Here is a 13,495-nt window from a genome sequence, read left to right as displayed (position 1 = left end):
CTAGTGTGTGAAAGCGAAACCTTTTCGTACTGTATTTCTTTACCTGCTTTTCTTTTTCTTTGCAAGAGGGCTGGTTAAAGAGCCTGCTTAGTACACAGATTGTGGATGGCAATTTGGTGAGGTTCTGTCTACAGGCTTCGTCATCTGGAAAATGTTAGTCCTAGTTTTGTTGAAGACCATTTGGAGGATTTATACGTGATGAAACCTGAGTTATTCAATTGCTGTATAACGAGGAAGACAAAGTCTGACGTTTACTGCGTAGATGCAACTTCCAAAGGTGGCAGGAACAGAAGTTTTCAAGGAAGAGCCAGGAAGACTGGGTGGCATGTGTCAAAAGTTCCATGAAAAATCACTCTTCGTAGCACATGACTGAACCACCATAAACTATTACCTGGACACCAAAAAATTCAGAATTCTCATCTGACGACGATGCTTCTCCCCGATGCAATGAGATTATCAGTGATTTGGTTTGCAATAATTGGATATTTTGTCCTTGATCTATGACTTTACATTTGAGAGCTTGTAATAAGAGCTCCAGCAGTTCTTGGAAACCCTTTTTGATTTTGTATGATCCCCACAACTACTCTTAATTCTCTTTGTATCCTGGAGTAGTCACCATATGTGATGTCCAATAATTATTTGTAAATGGATCAGTGAATATCCAATTTCCTTCCTTCACTTTTTTGGAAGTCAGTACAATAGAGCTGGAACAGGCTGAGGGCTGTAGGAACTTCGGAACCGAAGCAAAACTCTTCCTCCTGCAGTGCCTCTCCAGCGCCCTCTACTGTCAAAACTCCAGTGCCTCTACAAGGAGAAAAATTTTAAGGCCCAGATCCCTTTTCAAAAAGCTGTCTAAAAAGACAAATTTGCCAAACATAAACTATTGCTACTTCATCAAGATAAAAAGTTTATGCACAGTGAAAGAAACAATCAGCAAAACTAAAAGGCAGCCTATGGAATGGGAGAAGATATTTCCAAACAACATATTGGGTAAAGGGTTAATATCCAAAATCTATAAAGAACTTATCAAACTCAGCACCCAAAAGCCAAATAATCCAGTGAAGAAATGGGCAGAAGACATGAATAGACACTTTTCCAAAGAGGACATCTGACGGCTAATAGACGTATGAAAAGATGCTCAACATCACTCATCATCAGGGAAACACAAAGCAAAACCACGATGAGATACCACTTCACACCTGTCAGAATGGCTAAAATAACAATACAGGAAACAACAGACATTGGCGAGGATGCGGAGAAAGGGGAACCCTCTTGCACTGTTGGTGGGAATGCAAACTAGTGCAGCCACTCTGGAAAACAGTATAGAGTTTCCTCAAGAAACTAAAAATACAATTGCCCTACAATTCAGCAATTGCATTAATAGGTTTACCCAAAGAATACAAAAATACAGATTCGAAGGGCACATGCACCCCCATGTTTATAGCAGCACTATCAACAATAGCCAAAGTATGGAAAGAGCCCAAATGTCCGTTGGCCGATGAATGGAATATTACTCAGCGGCAAAAAGAATGAAATCTTGCCATTTGCAATGACATGTATGGAGCTAGAGTGTATTATGCTAAGCAAAATGAGTCAATCAGAGAAAGACAAATACCGTATGATTTCACTCATATGTGGAATTTAAGAAACAAAACAGATGAATAGATGGGAAGTGGTGGGCGGCAGGTGGGGGGGGGGAGAGAAGAGAGGGAAACAAACCATAAAGAGACTCTTTTTTTTTTTTTTTCTAAATTTTTTTTTTTGAATGTTTATTTATTTTTGGGACAGAGAGAGACAGAGCATGAACGGGGGAGGGGCAGAGAGAGAGGGAGACACAGAATCGGAAACAGGCTCCAGGCTCCGAGCCATCAGCCCAGAGCCCGACGCGGGGCTCTAACTCGAGGACCGCGAGATCGTGACCTGGTTGAAGTCGGACGCTTAACCGACTGCGCCACCCAGGCGCCCCATAAAGAGACTCTTAAAGGTACAGAACTAACTGAGGGTTGATGGAGGTAGTTGGGGGGGGATGGGCTGGATGGGTGATGGGTATCAGGAGGGCACCTGTTGTGATGAGCACTGGGCATTGTATGTAAGTGATGAATCACTGACTTCTATTCCGAAAACCAATATGGCACTGCATGTTAACTAAATAAAATTTAAATTACAAAAAGGAAAAAATAAAAGGAGGAATTTGGGCTGAGAAGCGTGTTAGGGGGAAAAAACTGTTGTTGTTTTTTTTTCTCCTGCGTGTCTCCTTTACAACTTACACAGAACACTTTACACTTGTGGTCACCAAATGTGTGGGGTTTTTCCTCTCACCAAGCAATTCAACACCAGCTGGATGTCTTGGGTGTAACTCAATTCTGACACTCTCTATCTGAAGCTGGTGTCGGATCCCACAGGTTAAGGGTTCAGTCTCACGAGACTGCGCTCACTTTAGATGTCAAAGGCGAGTTGTGGGCCCCAGGTTACCCACAACTCTGTCCAACTTGGCAACAAATTGGAGGGTCCCATGAGCGCCTCCCCGGTATTTGCTAGCACAGTTCACAGAGCTCAGGGAAACACTTACACACATCTAGCAGGTTATTAAAGGGTCTGATAAAGGATACGGTTGGGCAGGCACCTGTGGTCTGAGAGGATCTCAAGCACGGGAGTGCCTGTCCCTGGGGAGCTGGGGGGAGGTCACCCTCCCAGTACATTGAGGTACAAACTCAAGTGAGTTGAGTGAGTTGAGTTCACCAACCTAGAGCTCTCTGAATCTTACACTTCGGTGACTTTTATGGAGGCTTCATCATGTGGATGTGATTGATCACACACCCCATTTTCAGTCCTTTTCCCTTCTTAAGAGAATTGGGGCCAGGGCTGAGCATTCCCAGCTTCTAATCATGGCTTGGTCTTTCTGGTGACCCTCATCCGGGAGCCACCAGGAGCCCAGCCGGAGGCACCTCAGTAGGACCAAAGACACTCCTATCACCCAGGAAATTACAGGAAAGCCATCTCTCTCTAGCCAAACGATCAGGAAGAGAGCAGCCGAGCAAGACGGACAACTTTCAGACAGGAAAACTCTACTCCAGCAACACACCGCAGGAAACACTGCCCCAATACCTCCACCCTCCCGTTCACCATCTGAAAGGACCCAGTGGACAGCTCAGACCCCCACCTTTGACCAGCAAGGAAGGTGGTGTTGGAGAAGGCCAGGTGTAACCTGAGACCTTCACCCTTACTTAGTAGGCAATATCTAGGCCCTGTTCTCTCCAATTCCTGCCCGACCAGAAGCTCAGAGCATTTGGGTGGAGCTCTTAAAGGGGAAATTCATTTTCCGTTGATATGGCTGGGCCAGTTGGTTGGGAAACTCTTCCCCGTCAGCGTCCGTAAGCGGGCTGGGCAGATTTTCAGAAACAAACCTTCTAGTGTGCTGCGGGATAGGATAGTCCCGACTATGAATCGGAGCCAAGATAAGATAGAATTCCATTGGTTTGTACCACGGAATACACCTTTCCAATTTGTTGGCGTCTTCCAGGCAGGTGAGCCTCTGTTTTTCTCAATGAAATTATCCTCCAGATGTCCTGCCACAGTCTGGAGGGGTAGTACCCCCCCCCCCCCCGCCATATCTTGAAATTGAGGGAGAGGGTCTGCAGTTCTAAATTCCTTGCAAGTGACATTCGGCCAAATTCTATTCTCACTCTTACTTTCACTGTCTACATATTAATCCCTGCAGCTGCCAATTTTTTAAGTTTAGGAGGTCAGTTTTCACAAGAGAAGTTGTATTTTTATGCAGCTTTTCCCAATTCCGGCTTAAAACAAACCTCTCCTCGAGTATCTCGCCAGTCCTTCTGCCATTTGGTTTTCAAAACTTGGGTGCCACCCTTTACTTTCCTATGATTGTCCTTATGTGTTTCTGCTGTAAAAAAAACACCCCCCTTTCTTTCTTTTTTTGGTGGAGTTTTGGATAGAGAGACATCAAATGCTCATTTTTACCACGCCATCATTATAAGTAGATCTGTCTCTGACTTACTGTGATTTCTTATCATGCCGGATTCGCAAAAGATCAGTACAATAATATCACAGGCAATGAATAGTATGGCATCATTTATGTTCAGATTAAAATCCTAGAGGACTCGAGCTCTCACTTAACATGAATAGAGCTGGAAAGAGTGTTGCTCCTAATCTAACAACCAAAAATCTAGATCATGTAAAAAAAAATTATAAGTTTCTGTGAATCCACGAAGAGCTGAGGTCTCAGAGCGACCAGATAGTATGCAATCTAAGGAAAACACTTGCCTCCAGCAGAGATGGGACATGAGCACTGTCTCACCCAAAAGCAGTGGTATGAAGACGGGGCCTCCAGGCAAGAGGGTCAGAAAAGTCCAGCTAAAATTCATCATTTCGTAGTGAATTGCTGACACCCAAGTGTTGGCCAGCAGGGGGCTGGGACCGCTGGGACCAGTGTTTGGATGGGCGGAGGTGGGGGGGGGGTTACCCACACTTCACCGAGCACTCTCGGGGGCAGGGCAAGAGCACAGAGAAAGCCTCCATCAGTAGTCCGGGCTTTTATTACTGGGCCCAGAATACTAGAGAATGTCAGCTGCGGGGGGGTGGGGGGTGGGGGGGCGAGCAGGCTGACTGAAAAAGTCACACCCCAGAGCCCCAGGATCACAGAGCACAGGAAGACTGGGGCTCAAGCCTCCCACACGACCCCCTAGACCAGCGAGCGCTAGTTATCAAGAAACAGAAGTGTAGCGCTGGGGGAAGGCAAGAAACCCAAGGAGAGAAGCCCTCTCTGAAACTTGTACAGAGAAGGCATACAGCTGAGGGTCGAGCAAAAACATTGAAAAAGCAAGAAATTAAGCCTCACCCCAAACCCAAAGAAGAGCCAAAAGAATCTGAAGCCGGTTGTGCTCTGATGGAAAATATAGCAACGATAAAATACAAACATATCTCAACTCCTGCTTCAATTTCAACCTCACACATTAATAGCCTAGTAGAAGGGACATATCGGTCTCCGGCTTAGATACTACTAACCTCACTGGCTACAGCCCTCACACTGTGTCCAGCAGCTAGTGAAAAATTATGAGACGCTCATAAAAGCGGGAAGAAACCATTCACTGTCAAGAGACAAAGCAGCAAAATGAGATTCAGATATGTCTCACATGATGAAACTGTCAGAAAGGGAATTTCAGGTACCCATGGTTATTATGTTAAAGGCTCCAGTGGAAAAATGGACCACGTACGTTAGCAGATGAGAAATTTCAGTAGATTGTTGGAAACTAAAAGTCAAATAGATATGCTAAAAAAATTTGTAAAAACCTACACACAGTAACAGAGATAAAGAATGCCTTTAATGTCTCCCCAGGAGACTCTGGTCTGAGGGGCAGTTGAAGGAAGGTCAGTAGAGTCTACCCAGCCTGAAACACCAAGAAAAAAAGACTGGGGAAAAAAGATCATTAAAGAGTTATTGATTAATGCCAAATAGTCTCATATATTTATTGTTGAAATCCCAGAAGGCAAAGAAAGAGAGAAAAAATAGAAAAAAATATTTGAAGAGATAAAGACTGAGTACTTTCCCAAAATAATGAAATTCATCCAACCCCGGCTCCAAGATCAGAGAACTGTAAGCATTTTATATTGGTTGGGGTGGGGGGGGACTCTACCTCATAGTCATACTGCTGAAAACAAATAAAAGAGAGTGCTGAAGGCGGTCAAAGAACGAAATACATATTACATATAGCTGAAAAAGATAAAAATTACAGCAGACTTCTCACCAGAAAGTAAGTATGCCAAAGGACAAGGGAATGACACTTGAAAGTGATGAGAGACAAAACAAACAAAACCCCAAAAGAACAGAAACTCTTGACCATGAATTCTCTATCACGCAAAAAATATTTTTCAACCATGAAGAAGACATTAAGGTCTGCCCAGACACACAAAATCTGAAGGGCGGATGACCAGCAGACCTGCGCAACAGGAGACGTCGTGAGAAGGAGGAATTCAGGGAGAAGGGATACGAGCCCAGAGACACAAGAAAGAGTGAATATCCCAGGAGGTGGCTACCCCGTGAAGAAGGTACATAAAAGGAATATTTTCTCCCAATTTGAATCACTCTAAATACGATCGGCTGCATAAAGCAATCGTGCTGATGAGCTGTGGAATGTACGGGAGAGCCAAGGCGTGGGACGGAGAACACACCACAGAGGAGAGAGGAGCCAGGAGCCCGCTGTTGCAAACTCGGAGCCACTCAAGAAGCAGCATGATGCCATTTGAAAAGTGGATCTGGGTTCATTGCAGCTGGGTGCAGGAAACCCCAGGGAAACCAGTCGAGGTTGTTTTCAAAGGCAAACAGTAAGGCCACAATGAAGATAAAATTGAATCACGTAGAGTGCTCCGAAGTGTCAAAGACAGGAAGAAAGATAAAGGAAAGGAACACCTAGAAAACAGGGTAACGAGACAGTGGATTTTAACACCAACATGTCAGCGATGACGTTACATGTAGGTTATCTGAATCCACTGATTAGAGTTTGTCAAGTTGGATAATAGAAACTCAGACCCAGCTGCAATACCGGATTGACTCCCCAGGAGGGAATTTTTATCTCGCATAAAGTATGCATACCGGGAGTGGGGTTCGAACCCACGCGGGCACACGCCCATTGGATCTTAAGTCCAACGCCTTAACCACTCGGCCATCCCGGTGGCACATGCAAACTCTGATGTCAAAATTACTGAATTAGAATTAATTAGAATTGCTAATTCCTGGAAAGTTACGAATATACCTGGGAAATCTGTGACCAGGCTTTAACATGCCGAGAGGAAACAATTCCTTATAATGCTTTTTGGGGGTAAAAGAAAACTAATGAAAATGTTTCTTTTCAACAACTATTACGTAATCACTAATTTGTACCATACATTACGGCGGGTGTTAGGGAAAGACTGAAATATGCCTGATCTCACGGACCTGCATCAAAATGAGAAATATTATGACATAAAAAACACAAGATGCTACAGGAATACTCATCAGATTCAACTCACTTTGTCACCACTTACGCTCAAGAGAAGACCCTTCTTTTAGTGGATTTGGAAAGAAAACCAAAGGGAACAGGAAGTGGAGTGAGAGGTGAGGAGAATGCAGCTGCGTGAACTATGTCTCTAACTCTACAAAGGTGGTATCTGTACTTTTCATTACTCATCAGAGAACACTGTTTTGCCTGCTGAATCTCAGCCCCCATTCCGAGCCCATTGAATCTAACTGTCCGGGTGAGGGTTTCAGGTCTGGAACCAGAGAATAGTTAATATTGAGACAACCTACCCTTGGAGTAAGTTCAGAAAACCCTACCGCATACATATGGAGTTTGGAGTTTAATACGTGACATTGGTTCTAATAAAGGAAGTGTTTTAACCGAGAGTTCCAACTCTCCACTGATGAAGTCTCTTTCCTGAGTACCTACTGTGCGCTAGGCACCGAGCCAGGTGCACGTAATACTAAGTCAGTAAGACACGGTCAGACACTTCAGGGAGTGGGCTGATGAAGAACTCATTAAAGCAGGTTGCAGATGGGGATTTGGGGGCTTGTCTTGAAAGTTTGTGAAGGCTTCCGGAATCAGAGATGAAACTAATCCTGATGTAGGGTTTGGAATAGAATTAATGTGCAAACATCATAAAACACCTATTGAGAGCCACCATAATAAATAAATACTCCTGTGCTATTTTGGTTACCTGGAGAGAGAACTGCAATATGAGAAGATTGTCAGCTGTACCACACAAGCATGAAAGGTCTAAGCACCGCCCTCCTCCGGCTTGAAACCACTGAGGCAGAAAGAGTCCAGCTTTTGCTGGCAATGCACAGAGCTCACCAAGTTCAAAACCATGTCCTGTATTGGCTGGTAAAGCCACGAGAAAGGAATGTGTCACTCATTTCATTGGTCCATCAGCTCAGAGCTCTGTCTCTGGCCTTTTAGATACTCTGTGCTAGCGAGCCAAGAGATGGCCTAGAAGCTTCTTGCCTTTGCCTGTTGAGGGAGATCCAGGCTGGGTCAATGCCAAGTCCGTGCCTGGGTCAGAGCTGAACTGGGAAGAGTGAGTGGTGGGTGCAACAAAGGGCATGTCGGAGAAAGGAGTTCCCACACATTGGCACACGCAAGGGCTTTTATATTTTTCTATTATTGTGATTCTTTTTGTTGCCAATTTTTTAAATCGATGCATAATTGACATATGACTTTATTTTCAGGTGTAAAATTTAATGATTAAATATTGTACATTGCAAAACGATAACCACAATAAGTCTAGGTAACGTCCATCACCATACAGTTACGATTCTCTTTCTCGTGATGAGAACTTTTGAAATCTACTTTCTTAGCAACTTGCAAACATGCAATACAGTATCGTTAACTGGAGTCACCGTGGTGTATCTTATATCCCCATGACTTATTTCTTTCATAACTGGAAATGTGTACTTTTTGCCCCCTTCACCCATTTTGCCCACCCCACACCCTCCACCTCCTAGCAACTGCCAATCTGTTCTCTGTATCTATGAACTCAAGTTTTCGTTTTTGTTTTTGCCTGTTCGTTTTAAGATTTCGCACATAAGTGAGGTCATGCAGTATTTGTCTTTCTCTGACTTATCTCACTTAGCATAATGCCCTCCAGATCCACTCATGTTGTCTCAAAGGGCAAGATTTCGTTCTTCCTTTCAGCTGAACGATATTCCTCGTGTATATTTCCCACGTTGTCTTCATCTGTTCACACACCGAGGGACCCTTAGGCTGTGTCCCCATCCTGCCTATTGTAAACAATACCGCAGTGAACGTGGGATGCATCTATCTTTTCAAGTTAGTGTTTTTGTTTTCTTCTGATGAATACCCAGAAGGGGAATTGCTGGACCTCACGGTAGTTCTGAGGACCCTCCGTGCTGTTTTCCACAGGGGCTGCGCCAATTTACATTCCCACCAACGGTGCATGATGAGAGTTCTCTTTCCTCCACATCCTCACCAACACCTGTTATTTCTTATCTTTTTAAGACTAACCATCCTAACAGGTGTGAGGTGATATCTCATTGTGTTTTTCATTTGTATTTCCCTGATGATGAGTGAGCACGTTCTCATGTGTCTGTTGGCCGTCTGGGTGTCTTCTCTGCAAAAATGTCCCTTCAGATCCTCTGCCCATTTTAAAATGGGATTGTTTGGTGTGTGTGTGCATGTGTGTGTGTTTGTTTATTTTTTGCTATTAGTTGTATGAGTCCTTTATAATTTTTTGATACTAACCCCATATCAGATACATGGTTTGCAAACATTTTCTCCCATTCCATAGGTTGCCTTTTTATTGACTGGTTGATGGTTTCCTTTGCTGTGCAGAAGATTTTGATCTGATGTAGTCCCACTTGTTTATTTTTGCTTTTGTTGCCGCGATTATTGTGATTCTTAACACAGAGTAGAATTGTCTGTAGAGTTTATAAAATATACTTAGCTAGAAGAGTGTAAATACCTAAATGTGAGAGGTAAAAATTAATGGAAATGTATGAAGAAAAGTGTCTTTATGACCTGGAGGTCAGGGAGGACTTAAGGAAAAAAAACCATAAAAGCGCCAACGGCTGGTATGGTTTACTTCATCCAAATCAAATATTCAAGTGAAGGCCACAATGGGACAGTAAATGGACAGGTATGACTAAAGTAAAAGATAACTGAGACATTTAAAAATGACAGCTTAGGGGCACCTGAGTGGCACAGTTGGTTAAGCGTCCGACTCTGGATCTCGGCTCAGGTCATGATCTCAGGGTTCCTGAGTTCAAGCCCTGCATTGGGCTCTGTGCTGATGGCGCGGAGCCTGCTTGGGATTCTGCCTCTCCTTCTCTCTGCCCCTCTCCTGCTTGTACTCTCTCTCTCAGAATAAATAAATGAACTTTTAAATTTTTAAAAAATAGGGGCGCCTGGGTGGCGCAGTCGGTTAAGCGTCCGACTTCAGCCAGGTCACGATCTCGCGCTCCGTGAGTTCGAGCCCCGCGTCGGGCTCTGGGCTGATGGCTCAGAGCCTGGAGCCTGTTTCCGATTCTGTGTCTCCCTCTCTCTCTGCCCCTCCCCCGTTCATGCTCTGTCTCTCTCTGTCCCAAAAATAAATAAACGTTGAAAAAAAAAAAAATTTAAAAAAAAAAAAATAAAAAAAAATAAAACTGACAGCCTGCTCTATATTATGGAGTAAGAAGTCGTGGAAATCAGCAAAATCAGACAGAAAATTCAACATATGATGGGTAAAAAAAAAAAAGGAACAGGGTGCTCATCAAAGCCAAGATAAAGAAGAATCTGAAAAGATTAACAAAGATATTAAACAGTTAATATTGCTAGTAATGTATGCAAATGCAAAATAAAATGAGATCTGACTCTACATATGTTAAGTGTGAAAAATCAGAAAACCGCATGTGTTCTTTACCGCAGGAACGAGGACAGAACAATCCTCGCGTCCTGCTGATGGAAGCTTATGCTGGTGTAGCTATCGTTTGTGAGCTAAAGTTGGCAGCATCTATATCTCCATAGCTTCTACAATTGTCCCCCAAGTCAGTGCCCCTGGTTCTGTATTCTGAGAGTATTTGCCAGTCGCAGGTGCTCAGGCTTTGTTGAAAATGCTTTTTTGGTGGCTCCTTATGGAAGCCAGAAAGAAATAAGGAAATGGAAAAGTCTGCCAGACCCCAGACCCCTGCAGCCCAGTGGAGCAGACATCCCCTGGATGGGAAAGACTGTAAAATAATAGCTTGGTCTCTTTGTTATGAAATAAAAAAGCAGGACAAGGAATCAGCACTTGGTTTATTTTGGGGCTTCTTCAGGCAAAGTACAGGTAACAGCCACTACATTAGGACACGAGGTCGTTGCTGAGGACAGGCACAAATGCAAGAAAGAGCAGGAAGCTGACAAAAAAAAAATTGCTTACAGCTAACAGGTCCAAGGACAGTCTAATCACAAGCCAAGTGAGGAGGGCATTCTAAGTGCTGAGGAACCTTAAAAGCATCTCATCTGGCATGTGTGTGAAAGGCCCATTCTTTAGAATACACTGGGAGAAAAGTTAGGCTTAGAGGTCCGAAATACCATTCTTGATTTTTACTTGGTCCTGCTTAATCATTCATTAATTCATCCATCAACCATTCACTCATTCAAGGAACATCAACTGAACCCCTATTACCAGCCAGGTGTTGTTGAACAGTTCGGAATAAAGCGGTGGGTACAAGAGACAAAACATCCTTTTCCTTGGGGAACTTACATTTCAGTTCTAAGCTGATTAAATATGTCTTTCTTTGATGAAAGCCATAACCATACTTAGGAGAACTTTTTATTAACATTCCTCAGGCTCGGTAAAAACCGCTGGATATGGTTCACAAAGCTAAGCTAATTATGCATGAGGAAGCTGCCAATATATGCACGAAACCATAATAAATCCATAGTGGGAGAAATAGATCTACATATTAGCTCACTGCTGATTAGTCCACGGATAATTTTTTTCTGCCTCGTGTTTACACTCTCCCAAGCCCATCCAGGCGATGTATTTCCTGTTGTACATCTTTGCATGAACACTGCCCTGTCATTTGTTTTCAAACCTGGGTAAAGTGTCTCATTCAGGAGTGTTTAAAGCGGGTGTCTAACAAACCTCACCGCCAGGATCCCGACAGGCCTCCAGCGCGAAGGAAAAGCGCTCAGGTGGATGTCGTGTCTGATGGGATCTCAGTTCTCCAGGCCCCTCGGCTCCACAGAGCAAGGAGTCCGTGGGGCCGTTTGTCCCTTTGGCAACAGAGACGACGTCTGGTACCTGTCTCTCCTAGGTGGTCGGCGGAAGCGAGGCCAGCCTGTCCCGGACCGATGGCTGCGCGGCAATGCCCAGCGATTCAGACACAGCGCGGGCGTGCTGGCCACGTGGACGCCACCTGTGGCCGGAGACGAGCGTCCTCTCGCCAGTCGGCTCCGGCTCCTACAGGACACTGTTCAGTCGTGGAGAGGTGAAGGTCAGAGCGTCTTACAAGGTCAGAGGCAGGAGCCAACGGCAGATGAGGACACCCCCAGGAGTCGGCCCAGGATTTCCCCGCCAGGTGTCTGCAGAGTAGCTGGGCCCTGGGGTAACACCGGCCTGGCCCCAAATTATCCAGTGCAGACGTTGTGGGGTCAAAGAACCGGAAAGTGTGGAGTGGAAAACATTTGCCTCCACCCAGAGTACAGCCTCCAGGGAAGGCTAAATTTAAGGTTAAATTTAACTAATTCAGGAAAGTAAAGCTCATGAGCCGACGGGTTTCCGTAGTGTAGTGGTTATCACGTTTGCCTAACACACAAAAGGTCCCCGGTTCGAAACCGGGTGGAAACAGTGGGTTTGCTTCCCCCCCCCCAAGTTCTGTTCCAGAAACCATCTACCTAAATTTACTCACATTTCCACCCAGTCTCAAATCTTTGTGCTCTCTTTGCAGCCCAGAACTTTTAATTACAAGAATTATATTAGAAACAAGCCCAGAGCTGAGCCTCGCTTCCTCTCCTTGTTCAACCAGACACTGTTGAATCCTCACCACTGGGGTGGGGGAAGATTCTGCGGGGCTGAGGGGGGGGGGGCGGGGAGGGAGGCTGTCCAGCGGGGCGGGCGTCTGCATCCGCCTGGAGCAGAAACCGGAGGGGATAGGCCTGGGAGGGGAGTGTGGCTCGTCCACGCAAGGGGGGGGATCAAGAAGTCCTCTGCAACCGCAGCAGGGCACCCGGCGGAGAGGACTTCCAGGAGGCGGAGAGCGGGCACCAAGGAGCGGACAAGTCAAGGGCGGCCTTGTTAGCCCGCTGTTTAAGGACTTCGGCCTTCACTCGGATAAAATTGGAAGGCGCCGGGTTTTAGGCACTGAAATGACTCTACACGACGTCAGTGTTCAGAAGGACGCCTCTGCCAGATCTGTGCAGAATATTCTGCATGCGGAAGAGTATGGGAGACTACGGAGCCCCTGTCATCAGGCGGCTCATCAGAGCTAACTGTGGCTTGGACAGCATGGTGGCTGTGGGGTTGCTGGAAAGTCGTTACGGTCTATACTTTAAAGGCAGAGCGAGAGAAATCCCTGAGGAAATGGATGGGAAGAGTGAGAAAAACCAGAATCGGAGATGACCCTGACGTTTTTTGCAGAACTGGAAGGACGGGCTTGCCCTTAACTGAAATGGGGGCGTCGGGAGGGAGCAGCGTGGATAGCGAAAACGTGGAAGTTCTGTTTTAGACATGCTAACTTGTATCTTTTATTGCTTTCAGACAAATTTAGTGATCCTTCACTTACATACAACACCCAGTGCTCATCCTAGCAAGTGCCCTCCTTAATGCCCCTTGCCCGCTTAACCCACCCCCCACCCACCTCCCCTCCAGCAGCCCTCAGGTTGTTCTCTGTATTTAAAAGTCTCTTATGGGGGCGCCTGGGTGGCGCAGTCGGTTAAGCGTCCGACTTCAGCCAGGTCACGATCTCGCGGTCCGTGAGTTCGAGCCCCGCGTCGGGCTCTGGGCTGATGGCTCAGAGCCTGGA

At 45.4% G+C, this 13,495-nt stretch overlaps 1 protein-coding gene and 2 non-coding genes across 3 annotated transcripts in view; 1 reads left to right on the top strand and 2 right to left on the bottom strand.

Moving 5' to 3' along the window:
* LOC147580609 (histone H2B type 1-C/E/F/G/I) overlaps positions 1 to 13,495 on the bottom strand; it is a 505,297-nt gene that overhangs the window by 67,494 nt on the left and 424,308 nt on the right. The window lies entirely within an intron of this gene.
* TRNAL-UAA (transfer RNA leucine (anticodon UAA)) lies at positions 6,605 to 6,687 on the bottom strand. The gene has a single exon. It is a non-coding gene; the product is annotated as a tRNA-Leu (tRNA).
* On the top strand, positions 12,249 to 12,321 carry TRNAV-AAC (transfer RNA valine (anticodon AAC)). The gene has a single exon. It is a non-coding gene; the product is annotated as a tRNA-Val (tRNA).

This window comes from Puma concolor, chromosome B2, assembly GCF_028749965.1.
Source record: "Puma concolor isolate L17-30 chromosome B2, mPumCon1.1.hap2, whole genome shotgun sequence".
Lineage (NCBI taxonomy): Eukaryota > Metazoa > Chordata > Mammalia > Carnivora > Felidae > Puma > Puma concolor.
This window is presented reverse-complemented; position numbering and strand designations above follow the sequence as displayed.